We start from the raw sequence: 13110 nt of genomic DNA, 5'->3' as shown, positions 1-13110 counted from the left end.
ATCGGTATGGAAAATTTAATTTCATATATTTCCCTAACCTAAGCTTACATTTCATATTTCTTTAAATTTTGGGAAACTCTTTCCAAAAAGATGCTTATCATTAAATCTACTCTTGCTGCATCTCATTCTAGCGTAGTATCTGTCGATAGTGTTGAATCCACGTCGAAATGCCTGCCAGGATCGACAGCCGATATTCCTCAATCGGTTCCCGCCGCAGTTATAGCCGTTTCCGCCACACAACGTCCCCTTGATTGATTCAGTTTCTCCAAGTTCAACCTCCTATAAATCTTTATATCTTCTGCAGCAAAAAAAAATCTTGAACAACAATTGGAAATTATAGAGTATCGTAAACTTGAACGGGAAAGATTATTGTTGGAGGCGGAAGATTCTTATCGGAAGAGGATGGCCTTACAGATCGAACTGTACGAAGAAAAAGAAAAAAAGAAGGAAATACGAAGAAAAGACTAAAGAACAAGAATTGCTCCTTTTAGAAAAGGAAAATAGAATTAAATATCTGAAAACGAAGCCTAAGGAAAACTTTCAGCGAAAAATTCTTCATGTTGAAGCCCAAAACAATCAAAATACTTTTGCTCCAAGGAGAAACCTTAATTTGTAAATTTTTTTAAATGGAAAAAATGCAAAGTTGAATCGCTTCATCTCTCAAAATCCCGAACAAAAACAATTCTCTTACTACTTGGTAGATGCTAGCGGAAATATTCGATGCCATTGTGTTGGTCATCCGTTAGCAGTCTACACTGAAAAGAAGGTTAAAGTCTATTTTAGCCGACCAAAACCTTACTTAATTCTACTTTATTTTTACTTTATTATACTTAATTTTTTCCTTAATTCTCAATTATGACTACACACTCACTTAATTTACACTTTACTTCACTTCACTTTACTTTACTTCACTTTACTTAAATACGAGAAATTTCACGTACAACCTCTCTGTTCCCTACCGTGTAGCAGACTGGCATCCTGTCAATATTATTAAAACACTGTTGCCAAAAATTCATAATTAATACATAATAGTGAAATATTATTTATTTTATTTATTTTCATATCGAAGCAATGTCGATTAGCACTGTGGTATAGCACTGGATTACAAATTCATGTATCAGTGGTTCAAATCCGAGATCAGGTGAAATATTTAAATTAAATTTTTTTTATTTTAAAGTAAGGGTCAATCAAGATTTACTTTACTTTTTATTTTAACGTTATATTATTTTATCCTACTTTATTATGAAGTTCATTGTGCCGTATAAATACAGCTTTATTCAAATTATTACAGTTCACTTTATTATGATATAACTGTAAATGTTATTAAAACATTTTGCGTATCGAGGAAGTGTCGATTAGCGCTGTGGCATAGCACTAGATTTCTAACATAATGGTTGGTGGTTCAAATCCACGATCGATGAAAATAGCATCAAATCATTATAAACTTTACTGTATTAATAACAACTTGTAAGTGGCAATCAAGTTGTTACTTTATATTACTATACTTTATTATTCATATAAAGGTCATGGAACTTTACTATATTATATCATGATGAAGATACTTTACTTTACTTTATTATGATTTTGACGTTTCATGTATACTTATAAGATAAAGTAAAGTATAGTAGGTTAGGTTAGGTTAGGTTAGGTTAGGTTAGGTTATAATAAGTATAATATGGCTGAAAAATTTCGATGTTTGTTGGCTGTTTTCGTTAACAAATCATTTAGCGTAAAAAGCGTAAGTTGAAATGGTGGGCTTTTGGGGGACAATCTGGATAAAAATAAAAAAAGGGGGGGTTGGGGGGGTCTCCCCCCCACAAAAAAAACATTTTTACTGCGATTCATTGCCAAACACTGCACATTGATAAAAAATTTACTTTCATATTTAAGTTTATCATGTGTTGCGTGGAAAACTTATCAAATAAAATTTTAATATTCAAAGTATAAGTATGGCTCAAATTGTGATGCATGCAACGTCTGAGAATTTCCGTAGCAGACGACACCTGAATTAGTTTGATTTTTGACGGTGGTAGTGCAACATCTCAGGAATTAGACGGGCGTATTTTGACTAGACTTTTTGTAGCTAATAACGACTCAGAAGTGTATCACAGATTGTTCGTGAAACCAAAAACTCGCCATCTTAACTGCAGAATTTGGGATTTGCTTTTACGAAGAAATCATGTTGATTCCTTAATAAGGGACATAGAGTTGTGCTGTTAAGTTCGTTTTGTATTGCGGCAATTGGATTACCTTTAAGTAAATAAAGTAAGTGGTATTTTTACTTTACCTATCTAATTCACTTTGCTTTACTTAATCTAGATAAGTAACTAAGCGGGAATAAGCCCGAGCATACCGTAAAAATATAGTTGTTTTTGGTTATAGTATAGTAAAGTATAATGAAGTATGGTTTGATGCTTTATTATACTTTATTATACCCACCCAAAACCCCTGTATTTCCTCGCTACGCTCGGGCTCATTCCCGCTTAGTTACTTTTCTAGATTAAGTAAAGTAAAGTGAATTAGATAAGTAAAGTAAAGTAAGAAGTTGGTCGGGTAAAATAGACTTTTACCGAAAAGAAGCAATGGAAGTGTGCAAAACCAAACCGTATTGCAGGAAAATGTAGTTTATTTATCCCAAATATTTAATAACCGACTAATTATATGAGTAATCTTTTGTTTGTGATCACCTTTTGTTTTAGTTTGATCACTTCTCCCTTTTTTATGTATCGACAAAATTTTGTCCTAGGTCACCTGTCACCCTTGTTGTGTTCAAACTCACAACGAATGTGGACGGCCGATTATCGCCTTGTTCATGTTTATCTCGAATATTTTCAAATACAGATTTATTTATTCCTGTATAAGTGTCTAATGTATAAGTGTAATTAACTGCGCATGCTCAACTGGGTTCTTCCAAACACTTATCCCAAAAATCTTACGGACTGTATCTAGTTAGTTGAATCGTCTTTATTGCAACGGTCTTTGCCCATATTTCCATACTCTAATCCCGTTTCAGTTCTAAAGGCTTGAAGATTTCCGCACATTATTGCCCATCTCGGTCCATTGTTTTGCCACTACCAAGGTCGATTTGATTACGCCTATACAACTGTGACAAAATCGTCTTTCAAGACGATAAACAATTAATGTTAAACATTGGTATTTCTAAGTAATTCCTGGTAGTATTTCTATGCTTTAGTGAATAGTTTAACGAAAGAGAATTATTCAATTAATTTAAGGAATAATAAAACAAAGAATTTCAGTCCCTTAAACTAGTAGCAAACAGAACTCCACAGATTTCTGATGACCACCAAAGTAGTATTGCCCGAATGGTTCGACATGGTGCGTCACTTCAGGAAAAATAATTAGACCAAACTCCGATTAGAATTGGTGACGGCATTGTAATTATATCGCATCAACAAAAGCAAAAATGCAGGCAAATTATAAAATTGCAGATCGTTTCAAGCAGAAAGTATGGTTGACAAATGTCGAATTAATAGCAAAAAAATCAACAAAGAAAACGTCTTTGCACTAATTGAAATACGGTAAGGACTTTCCTTCCAAATTCACGCCCAATCTTGAATATTTTTTTTTGTTTATGGTTTTCATCATGCAAACCTTTTCACGGAAACTGCATTGGGATCTATGGGCAAATGACGACTATTTTGATTATTTGGAAGCGAGCAAAAATGTTATGCCTTATATTATCTATAATTTTCTAGCATTCAATAAATTCCAAAAGCAAATCAGCCAAACATTGAAAGTTAGTAAACAATTTTTTCAACTGTAATTGAAATCAAAGAAAAATAATCGCTTATCTTACAAAATGTAACTTAGATAATTTTTTATAGACCGATGGACACATGATCACGCCCAGGTAACGCAAGTAAGCTATAGCAAGAAAGCTGAGTGCATGAATGGAATGAACACACTGAATGGACACACAGTCTTTTTTGCTGAAACGTCTATATTTGACTGCAAGTTACAACAAGAAGTGTGCATAGTAGCACTATTGCTGGATTTGTTAAAAGATGTTGTAGAGGGTGACGTAGAATTTGGCCTAAAATTAGAATTAAAAAACATTATCTATTTAGGAAAAGGAAAAATGTCAACATAAAAAATAATCCCTATTCTTTTCCAACCCACAGAGCAGGTGCAGTAAACAACAATTCGTGCCACGAACTACGTATAAACCCAAGTCAACGCAAAATGGTATTTCATGTGAACGAAGAGTCTCACGCGCATGTTTCTAGTTTTGGGATTCGACCTAACCATTTTCCAATGTTAAGGAAGGATTCTTTTATTAGAGATTTTTAGTAGAGATGGATTTCTCCTACCTTTTTGCCAGGGAAATACAGCCAGGCATTCAAAGATGTTCCATCTATTGAAAAACTGGTTGTGGTTACTGGTTGACGAACTGATTGATCGTTGACGAACTGATTTGACTAGGCGGTGAAGGAAAAAGGGTTGTCCTCGCGAATACACCCACACTCGCATGGGCATACACGAGGACCTTTAAAGATGGGAAAAGAATAGATCCGATACTCGTTCCACATATCCAAGCGTAGTTTCTCCAATCCAATAGATGTTGTTGTTCTAAAAAGAAAAAAAAAATTGGTTGCGAAAAATATTGACAGATGAAACAATTGTCAAGTTAATAAATGTTGAAAAGCTTAAGATGAATTTGTTTGTAGGCCATAATAATAAGTAAACATTAAACTTGCAGATGATATGTAATACATTGCATTCAAGCAAGAACTTCAAACATGTAGCAGGTTTATAAATGTAAAGAAACTTATTACCCAAGTGTTTAAACTGAGATTGTTGCTGCAGTCGATGGCACACCAGTAAGATCACAAACAAAAATTGCATATCTTGTCTATCTGAAGGCCGATTCATTTTTAAATCTGTAAAAAAGGAATAATGTTAATTGTTGTGTGAAAAAACTGTCATGTGCCATATATAGACTTATATTTACCTTTTAATAAAATAGCTTGGTACTGTTAGAGTTGATTAAATGACAACCACTTAAGTTTTTCAAATTTCATTCAAAAGTTGCACAAGAGCAATATAATATCTTTAAAGGAAATGAACTGTGTGGTCACTCTCTTGTTTTTTTATATAGCTATTATCCAGGGAATGTTTTTCAAGTTTTCCTCTTTAAAATTGTTGCATCAACATATAGTAAATGAAGCAACATTCCACACACTTCTCAAATCACACATTTTCAAATTTTCAAATTATCATTTTACACACTTTTCCAATCAAAAATACTACAATAATGTAGTTTTCTTTCTTCATTAGCAGACAATCAAAACTAGACTTAACAAAGAAGAAGGTAGGGCTAAACAGCTAACCAACAAACACCAGCAAATGTTCATATTATAATTTTATTTGATTGTACTTTTCTTTTAAATTGTTTTGTTAACGTCAAACAAAATTTTAATGAAGAAAAAATTATCAAGGTAACAAATGTTGAAAAGCTTAAGATGAAAGGTATACTGTTTACTTTGGTGACATTACTTTCAAAATGTTTCTATTTGGGAACGAAATGGGTAATGAAATTTAGCCAAAAAATAAAGAGCTTAGCTTATTGGTATTGTTTTTCCAAAACTTTTTTACCATCAAGAAAGCTTATTGATGGATTAATAATTTAAGATTTAAATGAATAATTGTATTTTCAAATAGCAGGGAAACCTAAAGTCAGCAAAAACGAGTAGGGAATTTACCAAATGAAGTTGTAAAGGTTGTAAAAGGTTGTAAAAGTTAAAGGTAAAGGTCAATTTTTAGGTTGTAAATATGCATATGGAAAAAGTTGTTTGAGTGCAGACAACAGAACTTGTTTGTTTACGTTTTTTTAAACGATGACGTCTTTAGACGAAAGAGCAGTGCAGAAGCTCTGCAGGCATTAGTTACGGCTGAAACTTTCGAAGCAATCGCATGATGAAGCTCAACGGGAGAAGCAACGCATAATCGATCAACGAGTAAGAATAAGCCAGGAGAAATCTAGTGCTAGGCTTGTGGATCAACCTGAGCTGGCCTCAGGACCAGGAGCGAGAGTTATCAAGAAAGGCTCAAAAGAAGTATCTTAATATGGTCCATGTAACAAGTATTGCTTTTGTTTCTGTTTCAAACAAGCTTTATTTAACTTGGCGTTTTCTTACATGTTTATAGACCTTGGAACGGAAGACCCAAAATCCGAAAAAGTCAGATGGTGGAAATCCTGGCAATCAGACTAAGCGATTAAATAGTCTTCATGGCAAGCATGTGCAGGTGTCATTGAATAATCATTGCCCCTGTCGGCATGTCGCGGCACTTCGAAACACGCGCTGCATATCTATATCCGCACCGCCGGGAAGCAGCAGACAAATTATGAATGACGGTTTTATGTTAATTGGTTCAAGTATGCTACCAAATGCGTGGAGGAAACGAAGAGAAGAGAAAAGGCAACTCGCAATATGGTTGCAGCAACTACGTCTCTCTCGTGTGTTTCGGCGGTCTTGCTGACTCACGATCGACGAGGACTAGACAGCAACTTCCTTTCTCTCGTAACACACGTAACACAGCCAAGCAGCAGAGAATAGCTGGAGAATTTCGGGCGAAACTATTAACTAGGCTAGCCGAAGCAGCAGCAGAAGCAAAACACTGCCGATTAGAAACAAAAAATCGGGAGACAGCATTTTCGATAACCAGCAGGGCCTTTTTTGGCAGTAAAACGTTGTTGACGGTCACCTTTTCTAGAGCCACGTCTCCAAGAGGCTTCCTCTTCTTCCCATGATTAGGATTCAGCGTATGCCGCCTTGCGTTCAACCCCTTCGAAAAAGTTAGGTAACAAAATAGGTCGGAATGGGTACACTGATGGCTTTAACAAGAAAAACATATACATCAGTATGTGCTAGTGATGTTTCTTTAACCATAAAAATTCCGTTAACGAACCGTTTACCTTTTATGTACTGTAAGTCGGTGGATCCTCATGGATTGTTTTCCGATGAACCCGTTCTCTGTTTTTTTATCGCATAGACCGCTCGAAGATTCAAGGTCACAGCGTACCTAAATTTTATTGTATACCAAACCACAGTATAATAGGAAAACATTGAATTACCATGTTGTCATCCAGTCAAAAGACGGCCACCAACTTCTTTTTTGTATCAGCTTCGCTGCTTAGTGGTGCCACACACGGTGGTACCACTGTACTGAGCGAGAGAGATTTTTTTTATTGGAGGCGCCAATTTCTTGACTACTTATGTAAGCAAGTTTTTTTGTTTTTGTTAGAGACACCGATTACTCAGGCTCCTTTTCCCAGAAAGAGTTTTTTTTAAAGAAAGACAGAAAACGGAATCATGGTCATTTTACCGATTCTATTTAACAGCCTCGACAGCTGCCATCTTCAAAGAATACAATTTTGTCTAGTTGCGCACCGATCTTGTTTCAACCCCTTTGGTGTTTCTCCTGCTCCAAGGCAGGACCGGTCGCGTATTGAACCGGCCTCGCTGACGTCTTGCCTCTTCTGATCTGGCGTGGTCTGCTGCGAGGGCTGGATTCCGTTTCCACTCGTGGTTGAATCCACGCTGACCCTTGTTCGTGGAGCTGGAGTCTTTCGCATGAACCATCGCACATACTAACCCAGCAGAGCTGAAGCCCGTCCTCTTCCTCCGACTCGTCTTCACTCTCGGCGGCTCTGGCTGCCTGCTCAGTTGGAGCTGCAGCTGCTGCTGCTGGCTCATTGGTCCCCTAGTGAGCTTGTGTGGACTCCGGACGAGCTGCAGCTGTTGCTGCTGGCTCCTGGGGTTCTCGGAGGACTTGAGCTGGAAGCGGTTCTTGCGGAAGTAGAGCTAGAGCTGAACGCGGTTCTTAAATGGTGTCCGGCAACGGGGCCTGAATTGGCGCTGGAACCGGTTGTGGATCTACAATGACGTCCGGCAATGAGGCCGGAACTAGCGCTGGAACTGGTTAAAAGGCGTCAGCTGGCATATATCGGATGTCACCGTAATACCGCGGGCGGAGAGCCTCTGCCAATTTCTCCGCGTTGAGGAATCTGCGGGCTATAGGCAAGATTCCTTTTAGATGAGGGGCAAGAGCGGCTGGTGGCAGCTGGTCATCCGGGAACGGCTCCCGCTGTGGGGGACGAGGCGGTGGTTCCACCCAGGTGGGCACGAGCCCATCTCTGCGCAACTGCGCCTTCTTCATTCGTATTCTCTTTCCTATTTTGCAATTGGGCTTGGAGTCCTTTCGGCTCCTCTATTGGTTGTTGAGATACAGAGAGAGAATATTAGTGCCAATTCCAACAGGCGCAAGAGAGAGACAAGGAGAGGTGGCACACAAGAAAAAGAGGCGATTGTTCTTTTTTTTACTTGCTTCTGATTCACGGGGATTGAAACTTTCCTGATACAATTTTAACTCAAGTTGGGGGAAGAATGATAGAAGTGGCGACTTAGACTTGTCTGGCGTGGTCGAGGCTGTGGGCCTATACGTAAACTCAACGTGCTTAATGGCCGCACCCTCAGGCTAACCCGATAGAGAAGAAAGAAAAATAATTTGGGCAGAGATTCCTCCCTTTTTTGCAAGTTACAATTAAATTGACGCGTGAACCCTGGTTAGTTCTTTCAATTGCCCACAAAAGGAGAGAAGAATCAACACACAAATAATGTTTGAGGGACCTTCACTGTTTGTTGGCCCCAAACACTTACTAATGCTAATTTGAGTATGTGGTTGGGATGGAATGACACGGAGTACCACTTTTTTAAACATTTAATTATTAAGGCTTCGAAGGACCATGTTAAATGTAAATACGTGTTTCGCCTACCTTTCGTTCAAAATTTGCCATTTTTTTACTCAGATCCCTCAATGCTTCGATGGAATTGTCATCAATGACCCTAGACTACAATGACAATTATTGCGTGACTTAATTTTATAAAAAATTATGAAAAGTCTATTTAACCCTTGCGCCAGGAGGACTACGGGGAAGGGCCGCGCCTAACAGCAGGCTTTTGTTTTCCGAGATCGCTGGAATATCGTGCCTGTTAGTTTTCTGACCCGCATACATCCGTTTAAATGCGGCAAAAACCTTGGGTTAATCCGTCCACGAAGAATAAAAAACGCCTTTAAGAAAACAGATTATTTCTCTTTCTCGACCCGTAGCATTCTACATTTTTATGGGTACATTCTCACTTTCCCGGGTTATTTTTTTTTAATTATACAAAGGGTGCAACTGTTTGTGGAACAAAAGATCATTTGCAGTAGGGAAGTCCGAGGACTACATTTCCAGTACACCCAAAACATATTTTATTTTTAACAATATTCTTGCAACAACCAATTACGAACACACATTCTAACCCTTATTGTTACGACTGAAATTGAGCCACGAGTGTGATGAAGAACTAACCGGCCACTCGAAAAAGCCCGTTCCGCCGGTGTGCTAGTGGAACGGACGGCGAGAAAATTGTGGGTCATTAAACTGAGGGTTGGATAAATTCCTTTTTCTGACAGCCAGTATTCTAGGGGATGAACATTTTTGTCTTCTATAGACAACTGCAAATAGCTTTTGATTTCAGCTTCTAAATTAGAAGTCTTCTTGCACTGGAAAATGGAATCAAGCTAATCTTCTGAACACGTCTTGATCCCAAGATCGCCCGTATCTGCTTCCTGATGTTGATTATATTTCTCTGCCTCATCATAAAAGCATTTTTTTGCATCGAAAATTGGACTGAAATGAAAAAAAAAATTGAATAAAAAATAGATTTTAAAATACTAACTTCCTATACCTCGCGCTTAAAGAATTGTAGCTTAATTCTAGGGTCCAAAATGCTCGCGATTACGTAAACTTGTTTTTTTTCTGCCTGTTGGTAGTATTCTTCTAGCTGTTCAATGATTGCTGATGCTGTAGCTGATAGCAATGGAATTCTATCAGAGAACTTTTTAAATTCCTACAAATGTAAGGTTATTGCTCAAAAGTTCATATACAGATACAAAATTTTCAAATTTATACCTTGATCATGCCCATATATACCGGCAAGGTAGTACTTAATGATGGGAATTTCGATTTTGAAAGATTAACTGCTGTCGCCACATAAAGTGGCTTTAAATGCTCCAAAATGTGTTTGAGTTGCTCTAGCTCAAAATCAGAAAGTAGAAATTTTTCCATCCAGTTATCACCTGACTGGCCGACGCGATTTAAAAACATGTTCACGGTAAACTGCAAATCGTTAAACCTCTGAAGCATGGAATAAGATGAATTCCATCTAGTTTTTACGTCAAGTAGCAGACCCACGGCTTTAACTCTTTGAAGCGGCTGTGTGCTGCTTGTTTGGAGTGCACTTTTTATACCCAAACCTTCGTTGGTTAAAGACGAGTATTCCCTTTGTCCACTAGGTCGACCTTTCTTTCCTGGTTGATTAGGTTTCCTGGTCGTCGCTGGCAGAGTGGCCGTTGACAAACCCAGTCTAATAAAATTTAAAAAATTTAAGAATGACAAGAATATTTTAGTTTAGAACAAGAGTCATTATACCTTACGCTCTTGCGGACTGGTTTTGAACAAGCGCAAGAGGCCTTTAACGGCTTGCCCGGTCTTTTTCCATTCGCTGAAGTTTTTGCCGTTGCTGGCGAAACAATTTGTACAGGAGTCGCTGGTGAAGAAGGATCCGACTCACGAAATGAAGCCGAATAACATACTTTTACGCATTCTTCGAATTGCTTTCTTCGCTGGGGAGAAGCAGGAACTAGCTTGCATATTTCCCTAACGCGATCAACGATAGAGGAAGGGTCTTGCCCCAGTTAAAGTAAAAAATATCCGTTTCTCGTTCCTCATCTTCCTCAATTGTAATGAGGTCATCTCTTGCATCATATCCAAGAATTTTTAATCTTGCAACGGCTGCTTAGTTAAAAACGTGACCGGTGCATCGAAGTAAATTGTCGCCTGATTTGAATGCAGATACATTCTTTTCTATCTCTCGCGCGATTGTTTTGTTGTTTGATGCGTTATCGCCCGTGATACAAAACACCTTGTATTTAATAGCAAAGTCTTCTAAGCTTTTTAACATATAAATAGCAATATTTAACTCAAAATGAGCTCCGTTGACCTCTACAACATCAAGAAGAATTTCCTTGAGATCAAAAACATTGTCAATCCAATGAGCTGTGATAGCAAGAATGGCCTTTGCGTTAGGGGACGTCCACAAGTCGCAAGTTAAGTTAATAGAAGAGACAGACTCAAACAGCGCTTTAATCTTACCCCTTGAATGCCAGAATTGTTTTAGCACAAAATCACAAAAGGAATCTGCTTTAACTACAAAGAATCTGCATGAGGGTTGCATTCGTATTGACACGCAAAGGGTAATGAAAAATAAAATTTGGCGCTTTTTCACGGATTGTCTAAAATCTTCATATTTACACCCAACCCGTCTTTGAACCCGCTAAATACTACAACGGGTCGGACCACAAGTGCCTGTCACTAACTTGGAATGAAAATTTGATCACTTCAGAACAGTAGAACGCTGTCACCAACTCGGAATTGAAGTAGGACGTCATCGTGAGAAATATTTTCAAAAAATTTTATTTTCAGTTATCTCTATTAATTCATATCATGAGATGATCATGAAGCCGATATGACGAGGGACATAAACTCCTCTTAACCACCAACACCCACTACATTGGTAAAATTATCTGTGGAGCTAATAATAAAATGTCTAAGTTATATCAAACAATTGATTAATGCATTTTTTTTAAACAGAAACATACATTCCAGGTCGGTGCAAGACAAGTCCCTGACCCTTATATGCTGCAATTCCTTGATAAGGTAGAGCATTCTGGCATCATCAACAGGGCAATGGAGAACCTCATACAACAGCATTCCGAGATTGGTGGTTAATATTGTGGCACTCTTGGAGGAACCCTGGAATATCCCCAGGCAACAGGTGAACGATGGTTTCAAATTGTCCACAAAATCACTGGTTGTTTGTAGCGAAAGGATTCCCCTTGTCCGATCACTTACTTGTGTACGATAATGGTTCTGGAAATAGTGCTTGTCCCCACGTCCTCAGTTGCATGTAATCTTTGATACAAACACCTAATCGAGAGGATGTCATAAGCAATGGAATGGCTATGATTGCGGGGTCTTCCCCATAGCCTTTGCTAATAGTTTGGCGAATGGAGAGGATCCATCATCTTACGACACAACACTTTTGCGTGACCATCTCAACTTGAACTCTTGAACTTGCATCGATTCCGGAAAGCTGACTCCATTTCCTACCAGACCTGCACCATTCACCCAAGAACTCGAGGAGAGAAAGTACAACATGAGAGAGTATTATGTTATTGTCGAAGAACAAAATACACGCCTGATTGTGTAACGTCTGATTGGGTAGGATGTGATGCTAAGAACAAACTGTGCACTTTGGGTTCATCAGATGTGTGATGATACTTTTTGTTGGAAACGAAACTCGTCCCCAACGGCCGACGACGAGATCCGGCCACACCACCAGAATTCCGGCTCATTTGCAGCAGTATGATCTGCGAGGCCCCCGATAGGTTGCCCCTTGTCACATCCGTTTAACTGTTCCTATATCTTTGTGTCCTTTCCCCCCTGTGTTAACTTAAGATATTGGGGAGCTGTCGTGCCCTTAGTGTCAATCAATCATCTGTACAACTTTAGTCGATAGAATAAACGGGGTCAATGCACGCGAAATCGACCAATGCCGTGCGCGACCAAATCACAGATTTGCATTAAAATTTAACCACCTACTGGTAAAGACGTCATGATTTTGTGGTGTATTTTTTTTTAACAATACAAAAAAAAGATATCGAATTTTAAACTTTTTCGTCTTTATTTTTGCGCGTTTTCCGCGTTTTCCTTTTTTTAAATTAAGTCTTTTTAAATAGTAATGAAAATATTTAAAAACTTAGCAAATAAACGTTATTTATTTATATTAACAAAGTTCATTGTTGAAATATAAAAAAAATAATTAACCTACGTTTTTAACCATTTATCAGTGCCCAATGTGTCCTCCATGAAAATTGATATAGCTTAAAACGGCTTTTGAATTTTTTAAATTTAATTTTACGAACAGCAAATTAACATGTTGGTTTACATCCCTTTAAAAACTCGCCGAGGTTTTTTTTAAA

This window comes from Daphnia pulex, chromosome 8 (assembly GCF_021134715.1).
Source record: "Daphnia pulex isolate KAP4 chromosome 8, ASM2113471v1".
Taxonomy (NCBI): domain Eukaryota; kingdom Metazoa; phylum Arthropoda; class Branchiopoda; order Diplostraca; family Daphniidae; genus Daphnia; species Daphnia pulex.
Note: the sequence above shows the minus strand (reverse complement) of the source record.